Source organism: Topomyia yanbarensis, chromosome 3 (assembly GCF_030247195.1).
Source record: "Topomyia yanbarensis strain Yona2022 chromosome 3, ASM3024719v1, whole genome shotgun sequence".
Lineage (NCBI taxonomy): Eukaryota > Metazoa > Arthropoda > Insecta > Diptera > Culicidae > Topomyia > Topomyia yanbarensis.
In genome coordinates, this window is record NC_080672.1 from 83,323,508 (window position 1) to 83,337,482 (window position 13,975).

The following is a 13,975-nucleotide window of genomic DNA, read 5'->3' on the forward strand; positions in this document are numbered from 1 at the left end:
TAGAAAGGCGATATGGCTTAGATGGAAGAGCGACGAATGTAGTAACACAATGTACCTGGGTTCGAATCCAAATGCTGGAAAAAGGAAATGGATTCGCAAAATTTCATCTTGGAAGGTAAGGTTTTGTGATGCTGATTGACTTTGGGGGCCTAAGCTCCGTTAACCAGTAATTACGAATGGAAAGAAGATTAAATTAATTGAAAAAAATGCCGACAATTGTTGGTGAAAAAAATATTTTTACCATTAGCTTTTCAAGCGCTTTACAACAAGCTGAACAATTACTAAATAATTGCAGCTTAAACTGATTTAATCAGCAACTCCTTGTAAAAGCTGAACAAGGTACTGAACAAGTTTTGTTTGCGTGTGGAAAAAGCCTGTTTTCAGCTTACTTAATCAGAAACAGTTGAACTAATGTTATGAGCCACACAGAACTGCGACTGAAGAAACGCTGTTACAACAGCACTAATCAGCAAATGCTGAATAAATTCTCCAATTTCAACTGGTTAAGCATTGAAGAGCAGTAGCTTGAATATTTTAAAACGCAGCTAATCAGCATAAGCTGATTAAAATATCTTGCATATACGTTTTTTCAGCAGAAATTGTTCCTTGGGTTGTTATTTTTATAATTCATTATTTTGAGAAAATTAGCAAAAATCTAATCGCAAACACTAAGTTTTGTATTCTTCACTACTAAACGGTTACTTAATCCCATTAATTGAAAGATATTAGGGCTTTGTTTAGTTGAAAATTTCCTTAGCTTCCAAATGGACCTATTCGAATGAGAATACAAAGTATACCTTTTGAGTTAGAGGTATTTTTAATAAGTTATTTTCAGAACAAAAACTCCAGTAACTCTGTAGCGGTTCATATTTGATAGTACACACTTACAACGCATTTTAAATTTTTAGTTTTTGATCAGCAGATAAGTGAAATTCTGGCGCTTCTATGGCTTATATGAACAGTACATTTTAGCGCGAGAGGATTTAGAATTGATTTTAAAAAATTTATTAAACGAGGTCATGTGTTGTATGATCCCAAATCGCTCCATCCCACGGTTACGGCCTATAACTACTCCACACCTAACCGCGTTAAAACGAATATGTTGAGAGAGATAAAGAGAACTGTTTTGATACCAGTTGCTCTCGTTGTCCGCCAGAGGGTCGTCTGTCGACGGAGCCGAGAAATGTTCCAGATTCCACATACTAGTATTAGTTCGATACGCACTGGAATCGCATAGAGTTTAGTTTCTTTTTATCGTAAAATAGTGTTTGCAAAATCGTAGAGTTTATTACCTTTGATTGTGAAGTGTCCAAAACAGATCATTATCTATCAAAAGTGTATGGAATCGTAAGTAATAACAAGGAATATGACCCAATACAGTGACCTGAAAAATATCGCCCATCAGAGGAAACCCTGGTGTGGCCCTCTACCAATTAATGACACTCGGGTTGTTTACAAATACCAACTGACGAATCCCGTTGTGTCGCTTTTGTTTTGCTAGACCAAATGGTGGTAAAGTTATTCTACAATTGCATGTCCCTTCATGGAGACGCAATTTCCAATGCAAAAATCTAGATTGTCGGCCCCCGAATATGGAATAAGTATGTTTACTGAAATACCTACGCAAAGGCGATCCCTCTTACGTTTTATGATTCACCGATGAACGCAGATTGGTTCTTTCGTGGTGTTAGTTCACAGTTACGAGAGTGTGAGAGAGAGAACTGTTTTTAAAACCATTCACATTCGTAGGATGCACTTTCTCACTGCACTGCACTGAGCAGCATGCATTCTCCTATTCTGTACTGGAACGAGTAATGGGATTTCATTCACACATTTCGCCACTCCGACCGACCGTAGTCCACAGCGTGGGCCTTGGGTACAGACTGGCAGTAGAAGCAAACCGCCAGTCTACTCGTAGCGTACGAACGTGCTGGACGTGATGGGTCTGATCGGACTGTAGCAAAAGGGTCTGTAGCATAACGTGGTTCCGTGTACGATGCATCGGTGTGAGAAGAGCGGATGAGAACCAGTCCGTCGTTCTAGCCGGGAAGAGATTGCATACTTTTCGGCCACTCTGTGTTGGTGTGAATTGAACGATTATTGCGAAGATTGCCATTCTGGGGATAGACGAACGGGTTAACGAGATATGTATATGCATAGTTGTATAGATTGGTAATTCGTGGATGTTGTTTTTTTTGTGGAAGGCGCACGCCTCTTTTTGCGTGGTCTCAAGTCGTACATTCGTCCGCGGGTTAGAAGTAGGTCGGTGTGTTGTGACAGTATGCTTCAGGACTAGGTCAAACTTCGTGGAACAGTTTAGTCCGTGTGTTGAAATGTTTCTTAGCCTTTAACTGGGTTTGGTGGAATTTTCGAGTGGTGAATAGTGAAGTGTTAATTTAATTTGTGTGAATAATTATATCTAAAGCGTCCAACATGGCTTCGATTTCTCTGCCGCGAAGACTGCAGAGCAAGAAAAACAATGTGGATACTGAGCATGAGCACCTGATCAAGAATATGGTATGAAATTTGCATTTTTTCGGAATTCTTTGGAATAAGGGAACTTTTCTTACAATGCACCTCACAATATTGAAACGAGTGAAACCGCTAACAATGTCACTATGAATGCTTGTTGTTTCTAAAGGTCAATAGCATCTCCATTTTCATAACAATTGATTTCGTGAACAATAATTTCAAAATAACCAGGAAACAGTCAACCATTCCTCCGAACGGTTTTTCATTTGCTCATACCTCCTGCAGTTTAATCGCATTAGTATGAGAGGGTAGGATGAAAAAATAGAGAGTGTCTCATGTTAACCGGCTTCCGGTTAGCATTTGCGCTTGAAAGAATCACAGTTTTATCGCAGCTTTGCTTTCTACATACATGTACAATATTAAATATGCTTGCTTATGCATGCATCCATTCTCGCATCAGCGGCGACCGCGACGATCCATTCTCGGGCACTCGTCGATAGCGAAACCCGTATGCCACATCGACTAGTGTAGGGGAAGTGGTAGTAAACGAGAACACACTTTAAAGCTGAACTTCATGAAAATGTAAAAAGTGCACCTTTGTAGCTTGCTACCTGATGCGCACTTATTCCGTGATTTTGTGCTTAATCTACTATAATTTTTAAAAATCGCTCAACTGCAAAATAAAACATATTTTTTGTTACTTTTTCTTCGATTTAATTGGAGGTATTATAAAACTGTCTCATGATTGATGATTGCACGGTACTACAAAATAAAAATAATTGAATGTACTTTTAAAGTGAAATAGCAAAGATTTTATGTCTGGTCAAATACAACACAAAAGCACGTTTGATCAATTTAATATACCCTCAAAATCTATAAATCAGCAAAAAAATGATTTTTCAGAACTTACGGCGCTAAAAAAAAATTTGCACGGTTATTTTTCGACCGATTTCAAATTTTTTCAAGTGTTGTTGAAAGAAGAAGAAATGACCTTTCTAACGATATGCTATGTTACGTTCTTTTGTTAAAAGTGCTATACGATTTTTGGACAACAATATGAAAATTGCAATTATTTTGCTATTTTTTTCATGGAAAATTTGAAAATTGCTCAACCCTTTTATTAGAAATTGTCTATGTTTTAACAAAAATTTAATAATAACATTTAATTTCGCATCCAATGATCTATTTTTGATCAAAATCGTTTAAAAAATGGCTGATTTATTATTTTTTTCCAGATTAGAAACTTGCTCGCATGAACTTTTAAGGGGACGGTCTCATATAAAATTTAAAAAAAACTTTTTTGCACGATTGACTTTGAACATGAAATTGGATAAAATAACGGAAGATATAATTATAGCATCTTATAGTACGAGACAATACCTCGCTAACCCCTTAAGAGTTCAAGCGAGGAGGTTTCTAATTTTGAAAAAAATTAATAACTCAGCCATTTTTCAACTGAAAACAGATCATTGGATGCAAAATAAAATGCTCTTCTTAAATTATTATCAAAACAAAGACGTTTTCCAATAAAAATGTTGAGCAATTTGTATACTTTTAATAAAAAAAATAGTAAAATAATGGTAACTTTCATATTGTTGTCCCAAAACCGCATAACACTTTTAACAAAAGAACACAACATAGCATACCATTGGAAAGGTCATTTCTTCTTCTTTTCACAACACTCAAAAAATTTAAAATCGGTTGAAAAATGATAACGCAAAAATTTGTTTAGTACCGAAAGTTTCGAAAAATTGTTTTTTTGCTAAAAATCAAGATTTTGAGGTTATGCAATATTTTTCTTATAGTATTTGATTAGATCTACAACCTATACTAGGTCTCTTGAAAAGTACAAAATCACTGTAGCACCGTGTTATGTATCTGCACACATTGATGGACGTTTATTTTGGCTGGCATAATATTTGTTTATTTCGTGTCCGTCCGGCCCGACTGATCACGTGGGTAGTATATGTAGTATCACCCACTCAGTATAACCGAGGAAATCACCCACTCGAAATATATGAGTATGTGCATCGCGCACAAAATGGATGTGTCTAAAATTCTCGATGCAAAATAATTTTATTTTTACATTCCTTACAAAAGAAATGTATGTATAAGATTCGCCCAAACTTTGAAAACTTTTTCCGATGCCCTGAGAGCCAGGTCTCATACACAAATCGACTCAGATCGACTAATTGGGACAATATCTGAATGTGTGTATGTGTGTATGTATATGCACTAATGTCATGTATTTATCTCTGCAACGGCTGAACCGATCTTAACAAAACTAGCTTTAAATGGAAAGCAAAACGTAACAATTTGACACTATTATTTTTGTTTTTTTTGCTTATTTTCTGAGATTTTGTCAAAATAGGACATGTTTTAAGCAAACAACTTTCAAACCAAGCAATTTGGTCACGCTTTGTACAATAGTTCACTTCAAAATGAAATCTTTTACAAAGTTGATATATTTACCACTTGGATTAAACGTTGCGTTCAGCCGTGAGGTAGATGTTGAATGGTAGGGTAAGGTGGGTAAATCCGACCGTTGGGTAAACCCGACGCCTCTCTGTTATCGAAAGTCGGAAGCACTTCGGGAATTGTTGTCATTGTTGTCGTGTAGAGCATCGAAAATAATCATAATGGTGGTATGACAGCATTTTATTAGTCTACATTGAGATGCTCAAACGACAATAAGTGTGTTTTTACAACTTTTGATTTGATTTTTGTGCATCATTGACTACAATAAATTTCTGATTGTCAAAGTGATTGTATAAAAAATGAATTCTTTGATTAAAGTTCTACAAAGTGCATAGATGAATTTAGTCCAACTTTTCTCAATTTTTTTTTAATTGCATCGTAATGAAAAATGACGCGGTGGGGCAAATCCGACCTCTAAATAGTGGGGTAAATCAGACACGTTTTTTAGTATGAAACTGTTCATTTATCAAATTGAAATATATTTTTATTGTAATTATTTATTATTTTTTGCACAATGGTTCATAATTACAAACGAAAGACACAAAAATGTAATGAATATAGTATTCGTCGAGCAATTGCTCCGATAAAAATGGGAATATCTTTACGTGTTACGTGCTCGTGATTTTGACATTCCAAGATTGACATTGAATTCCATGTTATTCATGTTACAATTCAATAACATAACATTCATTGATTTATCATTGAAAACCCATAAAATTTGGGTAATATCTGTACTAAATAACCCAAAAACATAGGCGGTCGGGTTTACCCCACCATTTTTGAAAACAGCAAAAATGAACGTATTCGTAAAACGCTTGCATCTTGAAATTTTCCCAAGGTTCGAATAAAATGCAATACATAGAAAGTTGCCCAGAAGTCTAAAACGACTTGATCCGATGTAAAATGAGCATTTTACAGCCACTAGGTCGGATTTGCCCCACCTTACCCTATATATAGCGCAAAAATTACCTATCAGTTGCATCATTTATAATAAGTATGTAAACAATCAAAATACAGGTATACCTCGATTTAACATACTCACGATTTAACATAACATATTTCGATTTAACGTAATTTTTACCTCGATTTAACATACATGCAATATTTTTTTTTAATTTTTTTACTGTCTATGTTACTAAAACGAAATGTTAAGAATTAATATCAATTTTATTCTATGATCCACTTCCAATGCTTAAAGAAACATAATTTATTTTCGTTTTTTGGCTTGATTATGGTTAAGATTCTGAGATACAAAAACATTCTTATTTTGATACCGCACAACAAAATGAATGAATGAAATAATTTGTGGTTCAAGCTATTTCCTGATAATAGTTTTATGGTTTTTTTATGTTTTTCTTACTTACTAAAGTTAGGCATTGTGCTCTTCATGCACACAATGGTTAATCCAACTTTGTTGATGTTAGAAAAAATCTCGTGCGAAAAAATTAACTAATACTGTACTGCTACTAACACTATTTTTATAAGTTATCCTGAATGCTGAGAAAATTTTGCGGCGAACTTTATGAAATGAATATCTGTTAGAATTGTCGAATACTTGGCAAGGTTAAGATAAATATGTTGTTTATGTTCAGAAGAGCAATCTGATTGTTTAATTGTGAATATGTGGCTTCTATGTCACTGTTAGGTGGATACAATCAGTAATATCCTCGTAAATATTTCGTGTGATGAATAAAAAAAAATTCTATTCGAAAACAAATATTTCTCTTGTGTTTCGATTTTGCATAAAATTCGATTTAACGTACTCAATTGAATCAGAAAATGTATGTTAAATCGAGGTATACCTGTATCGCCTAAAATATAAAAATAATGCTACGACACTAACCATCATTTATCATTACTCAAACGCCACCCCCTCCCCTCCCCGCCACCCCTCTTCGTTTTTCACTTCGTGGTCGTGGCACATTAATCTTAATATTTCTGTATCCATTTCTACGTTGTGTCATAAGATCTTCTACTAATCTGGTATACGGGGTGTTTGGTTCATGATTAAGAACCTCTCGAGGGACGATTGACACTAACAGTCATTCATAGTCTCTTTGGCCACATTGACCACCATCGACGGATCCGGAAGCCCAGACGGAAGTATCCAAGAATAATAATTACATCGGTTTCTCGGAGATGGCTAGACCGATTAAACCAAACTTAAATGAAAGCTTTTACTACCCCGTAAACTGCTATTAAATTTAATTCTGATCCGACTTACGTTTCCGGTATTGCGGGTTGCGGTCACATAGAAAATTCCGATTCAAAATGATACCTCGATGAAAGCAAAAAGGTAAAAATTTCGCTAAAATGAATATATCTTTGTGTCAAAAAACTTGCATTAGCAGTTCTAGGACACTGACGGCCAACCGAAGTCTCTTCGACCGCATTGACTATTATAGACAGTTCCGGAAGTGCTCCGGAAGAATCGCCACCTATAAAAATTAACAAACTCATATCAGTTATCTTCACAAACTTAGTCCCAAATGAAAGATATATTATATCTATAAAATTTCGTACGGATCGGTTATATGGTTCCGGAAATATAGACTGAACCTTCCGGTCACATATGAAATGCCCACATAAGCCGGAACAATTTTTGTTTTCTTAAGAAGACTACAGAAATCGAATTCGTACTTTCGATGCCAAATATCTCCAAAATGCATGAAACGACTAGATTTTATGTTATGTCGAAAAAAATTTCGGCTGCTATTGAATTTTATGTCGTTTTGAATCCGTTTCCGGAGTTACGGCTTTAACCCACAAAAAGACAAGGAATCTCAGAGCTCCTCTAGTTCTCTAGTTTCAATGAACTTGTAATTTGAAATACAAATGATCGAATGTTTTCGGGGCTTCGATTCTCTCACTAATAACACCAAAAAGAGGCTTACGATTTCGTTGGGTCTTAGGAGTGATGCTTCTTGACAGGGAAGCCAGGTGATATTTTGAAAAATCTGAGCGCGGGCCATTTAAAAATCTATGTCTATCTGTGTCACGGAAAACGTACAAAATTGGCTCAAAACAATATGTGGTGACCTTTTTTTGGTTTTTGCGCGTGTCAAAAATTAAGCGCAAGGTAAAAATTGAGAAATCTGTGCTAATCTGTGCATTCTAGAAGAAAGCTGTGGAAATCGGTGCGTTAAAAGAGAAAACTGTGGAAATCTGTGCAGTTCTTGCAATCTGTGCAGCATATTAAAAATCAGTGAAACAGATAAATCTGTACACCTGGCATCCCTGCTTCTTGAAGTCACAATTATAATAGAGTCTGTGGTATAATGGAGTCCCGTACAGAGGAATGCGCAACACTGCCTAAAATGACGCCATTTTCTTTGTTCCTGGTCCCACAGTTTTTGTCGTAACGTTGAGTGACTTCAACCGAGTTACACAGTGTAGTGAATTGAAAACCTACTGTTTCGTGGCTCATAGCGCTTTATTCATGATACTATTCCATGTAATTTATTTTACATTGGTACAAAAAAGTATAATAAACTAAATTCGACCACACGTATGAACTGAAACCACTATACTATTTGGAGAAAAAAAATCGCTCTACACATACCATCAAATCGCAACCGTTACTAAGTTATTGAGCTTTTTGTGTTAAAAACTTAGTTGTCTTAAAATAGCTATAACTCAAAAAGTGTACTTTGTATTTCAAATATTTTAGATCCATTGAATAGGTGAGAAAATTTCCCATTGAATGATGTCCTCACATGTTTCAGCCAATGAAGTTAAGTAACCTTTTCACAGTAATTTATTGAAAAATTTACAATTTTGATCGATTTTTCCTTCTTTTCCCGAAAATCCTAATAGTTACCATCACCATTTTAATAATTCAGATTGTAAATCTTGAAGAGCTGCATAATTTGTTCTTTGACATGATACACTTATATTTTCTTGTTTTCATACGTTTGGGTTATTGAACTTTGATATTTTTATCTCATTTTCGTTAATACTAACTCTTATTAAAAAAGTATAGCATTTATTTTACCATTTCTGATTTTTATTCGAAAACCAGTAAAACTTTGCAGAGAAAAATGTAGTAATACATTTCAGTTAAGTGTATTTACTATTCTTTTAGAAGTAAATTAGTTTAAAGTTAATGTTATTGTTAGCATTTTCGTTAATTTACTTATAAAAGTAAATAATAAACATCACCATTATTATCATAGAAATAATGCATCTCGACAAGTTCTACAATTCTTTCTTTGACTCTATTCAATTATCTCTTTTAGTTTCGAAGCAAGATCATTTTTATCACCTCGCTTCATATGCAAAAACAAGGATTTCGAACCCACTACATTTGTGGTGAGGTCATGATGTGTTAACTATTAAATTGCAGCCAAATGAAAAGCGATAAGGATGAAGTGTCAAACAACAAAAAAGAGAATATTAAGGGACACCAAATGAACAATAGTAACGATAAATTTAGTTGAATAATAATTAGAATAATTACAAAACTCTCCAAAAAACGCTAATTTTGTGTTATTTTACTAGTAAAAAGTGATTCAGTACACTTAACTAAAGGATATTTGTACATACATCCAAAGGAAATTTTCTCAGCTTTCCAATGAAGCCTTGAAAATAACGATATAAAGCATATTTTTAGATTAGAGTCTTTTAAACACTTGCAAGTCGATTACAGGAAAAGTTTAGTAATGAAATTACACAGAAAGGAGAAGAGATAGGAATATGATGTTGAAGAACAAATTATGAATCGTTCTAAAACCCAACTTTTGGATAATAGATATTGCTATAATCATAATTCATTATTTTAAGAAAATTTACAAAAGCATCATCAAAAACGCCAACCTTTAAGCACTTTGCAACTTAACCTTTAAAACTAATTAACTGAAAGATATGAAAACACCATTCAATAGAAAATTTTCTCACCTTTCAATGGAACTAAAAGATTTAAAATACGAAGTATACTTCTCAAGTTAGAGGTATTTTAAAATAAATAAGTTTTTTACACAAAAATTAATTAACTCTGTAAAGGTTGAGATTTGATAGCATGTGTAGAACGATTTTTTTTCTCCAAATATGACAATCAATCATCCCTCGAGAGGTTCTTAATCATGAACCAAACACCCTGTATTTGTTAATGTCCAAGACAACACTATAAATCTCTATAAACAGTTTTTGCATTTTAATTCAGAGCAGAACTTTACGCGGGAATAAATCATATATGCTATCCTACTTGACAAAGACAATATTTGTAGTCCTGAAAAAATTGCAAAATGTTTGTATTACGAGAATACTTTGACTAGTTTATGTACAAACTCGGTTGCCCCTGAAGATGATGATGATATATCTTCGAAACGTTGCCCTATGGGGAGGCATGTGACCAAAAACCGAAAACAAATTTTGAAAAGAGAAATTTCACGAGCTTTTTTTAATTTTTTCGTATCTAATTTTAATGAAACATATGTTCAAATATGTCATTCAAAAACAAAGAATACGGCTTTGTGATGACATGATCGAAAATGCATATTTGAAGACTTTTTCATTTGGGTCCAATCTGCAAATGAGAGCCCTCTTTTTTCGCTTTCTCTTTCGCTTATTACTGCAAAACCGTAAAACTTTTAAAACATTTATCAGTACGTTTCGAAAGACCAAGGTTTTTACTAGCTTATTATGCATAGAGTTGAAGCGAAATCAGAAAGGTGACCGAGTAATTCGCGGAAGAGAAAGTAAACAAAGAGAAGCTCTCTTTTGCAGATTGGACCTATTGAAAAAAAGTCTTCATTTATTATATTGATATGAATATTTATGGAAAATAATGGATGAACGTCCAAAATTATACACAAATTAAATCCGGAAAAAAAGAGGAGAGGCGCTGAATAATTCAGTGCACTATCGTTTGAGAACTCCGTATTAGTAAATGAGCTAGGATTACAATCAGAGTTTATGCATTGAACAGACAGATGATCTGACTACATTATTGTCATACACATTACTGTGTAGCACCAAATAACACCGTGTTGAACTGAAAACCCCAAGGTATTTTTTCAGGATCAATGTGACCAAAATATTTAATTGCGAAAAATTAAGAGTTGAAAGTTCAAAAATGTTCATGTCTCAGAAGCAGTTTATATGTCCAGGGACACTTTCAATGACCACTTACTTTTCCAAAAAAAATAAATACTCATTCTGACAGTTTGAACAGTTTGAAAAACCTATCTGTCTCATTCACGAAGCGCATTCTCTCTCTGTTTCGCTATGCGTCTTTTTTCAGAAATCTGTGACTGAAAAGACATAATTGAATTCCTAAACAAATTGAACGTTTCAGTTTACTGATAACTAATAGTCCAGATCCAAAACGACCTCGCCAGGAAAAAAAGAACGAAAACATGGTGAATGGTGAAAACGAAAAAGACTGAAAACACTAGAAAGGGCATTGTATTTGTATCTTCATTAGCCATTTTTCAAATAAAAGAATTATCACAAATACTTCAGAACTTTTTGAAAGATTTTTGGTTCTCTAATTAGTGCAATTCGTTTTATTCATTTATTTCATTTGATTCATTTCCTTTAATTTCATTCTATATAATCATTTTTTCAGTTTATTCACTCCATGATTTTTATTCGTTTCGTTTAATTTTTTTCAATTTGAATAATTGACTAATTTCAAATATATGATCTTTTCATTTTAATTGTTTATTTAATTCCGCTTTCTTTTTCTTCATTTTGTTCGTTTGATTTCATTTTATTTTTTTAATCGTTTTATTTTTTTGATTCATTCTGATCAATTTGTTCATTTCATGCCATTCATTCATATCATTCATTTAATTTATTTTTTATTTTATGCATTTTATTGATTTTTACAGTTCATACATTTTATTCAGTTTTTTTCATTTCAATGATCTGACTAATTTTTCCAGTTATTCAATTTAATCATTTATTGCTGTACATTTCTTATATTATTTCTATTCATTAAATGTATTTTGTTTATTTTCTTCATTCTGTTCAATATATGTTTGGTTATTGACTTTCTCAGTCTAGTATATATGTATCAAACGACTTAATTTTTGATTATCCGACGTTTCGGCCGTTTAGGCGACCTTTTTCAAGGAAAGGTCGCCAAAAACGGCCAAAACGTCGGATAATCAAAAATTAAGTCGTTTGATACATATATACTAGACTGAGAAAGCCAATAACCCCCCAGACGTTCAAAAAAGTTACTATTCAATATAGGTATTGAAATTACTAAATTTATTATTTCGCATATTTGACACGGCTCATAGCGGTAGCTTAACGGATCCGTGGATCTTTCATGTGTTTACAATATGTTAAAAATAAAACTAAAAACAAATATTATCGATTATTCGTTGGATCTCGTGCACGCAACTTTTTATTACGAGTGGAGACCTTCTTTCGCGGCTCGCCTACTGCGTCATGGGGACCATTTAATTCTCTCCTGGCATTCACATCAAGGTCATCATCGTTAAAAGTGCCTTGGTGCTCGCGATCAGATGTTCTTTCCTGCTTCTTGCACTTGCGGGTGACCAATGTAAATCCGTCGTCATTGTTTTTATCTTCTTCACCGATGTTGCTTGCAGTGGTTTTTGGGGTGCTGGATGCTGCTTTGGCAGTCGTCACTATGGACTGAACAGCTGCCACAAATTTGGCGACCGTTTGTGGTTCCGGTATTGGTATTGAAAACTCTTTTTTGGGTTGGTTTGCCGTGGATGCGTTGGCAATCAGTAGAGATGAATCCTCCTCTGTATCTTCCACGCAAGGTTGTCCGTGGTGCGCTGTCTGATTACAATACTTGCACGTAGGAGTTTGCCCTTCATGGGTGCATAACGTAGTTTGGTTAATCGTAGCTTCGTGGGTTTTAAGTTTTATAGTCAAGTGGGAGGGGATAGGTCTTTCGATCCGCATCCTCACCACAAAAACACCGTTAGGGGTTAGGTTGGGAAGAAATTTCTCCACGTATCAGGTGTAACGGATTCTACTTCTCCGTATCGCGACATGTATGTTGCAATTAGATCAGGAGGGGTACGGGGTGATAGGTGTAGCTTTACATCTACGTAGTCTTTTTCTATATACACGGGAATCTTAATTCCAACTTTATCACTTTCAGCCACGTGCTTTAAGTTGTTCTGCAAAACAAAATGTTCGTCCAAAAGATGAAAGTTTGGAAGAGCAGATTCGGCGTAAGGTTCAAAATGAGGTTGATGGAAAATAAGTTGTTTTCATATACTCCTTGATTTTTCTTGAACGCAATTGCATGCGAACAAGAATGTTCACTGGCCGAAGCAAAGGGTTCTTGAAGCAGCGAAACTCATACTTCTCAATTAAGGTCCCTGTTGGAGACTACACCATCAATCTCTACTTCCCGGGTGGGTAAATAGACAAGAAACTTCTTCGTACACGACCAAGTGGTATTTAGTTAAATCTCGCACATATCGATGATGTTAAATGGCTTATCTTTGCCCTCATTCAATATACCAAATTCGTTACTGATACTTTTTGCATGTTTCAGGCAACTAGCAGTTGGAAAATTGGATTCTGAGATGATTTTGACTTTCATTGGTTTAGTTTTCGATAAAAATACACTGAAAAAAATTCAGTTTGGACAAGGAAAATTTTTCTTCAAATAACTTTTATTCGTTGAAAGCACCTAACTTGAATTTTTGACGGTAGGTAGGGAACATAATTACCTATCTTGAAACAAACTTTCAGGCTTAAAATATTACTGACTAATCTTTTGTCTTCTGTTGGTATGAGTCGAACTTGGGCAGTATTACTAAGAATCGCTCAAGTCTACCAGCATGTCTCAACGGCGAAACCAGACTTGTCCCTTTTTACCGTTAGAACCGACTTAAATTATGTATGTGTGTGTATGTGAATAGCCACCATCCTAGCTTGAGTCTTGCTCTGCTTGCAGCTCCATTTAACAGTAAGCATAAATTTCGTTACCATTTTGAATTCAACATACCGCTATATGAAGGGCCAAAAAGGAGGGGGGAAGACCCGTAGGCAAAATTACCTACTCGGTATTCGCGGGAGTCAA

General features: G+C 34.6%; 1 protein-coding gene across 2 annotated transcripts in view; it reads left to right on the plus strand.

Annotated features, from left to right (window-relative positions):
- Positions 1 to 1,209: 1,209 nt before the first annotated feature.
- LOC131693876 (huntingtin-interacting protein 1) overlaps positions 1,210 to 13,975 on the plus strand; it is a 98,135-nt gene continuing 85,369 nt past the window's right edge. The window contains exon 1 of one of the 2 annotated variants that reach the window (XM_058982129.1): positions 1,210 to 1,347. The gene's annotated coding sequence lies outside the window, so the exon portion shown is untranslated. Of the gene's footprint in view, positions 1,348 to 1,906; positions 2,518 to 13,975 lie in introns of those variants that run through there. The other variant, XM_058982128.1, reaches the window with a different exon arrangement.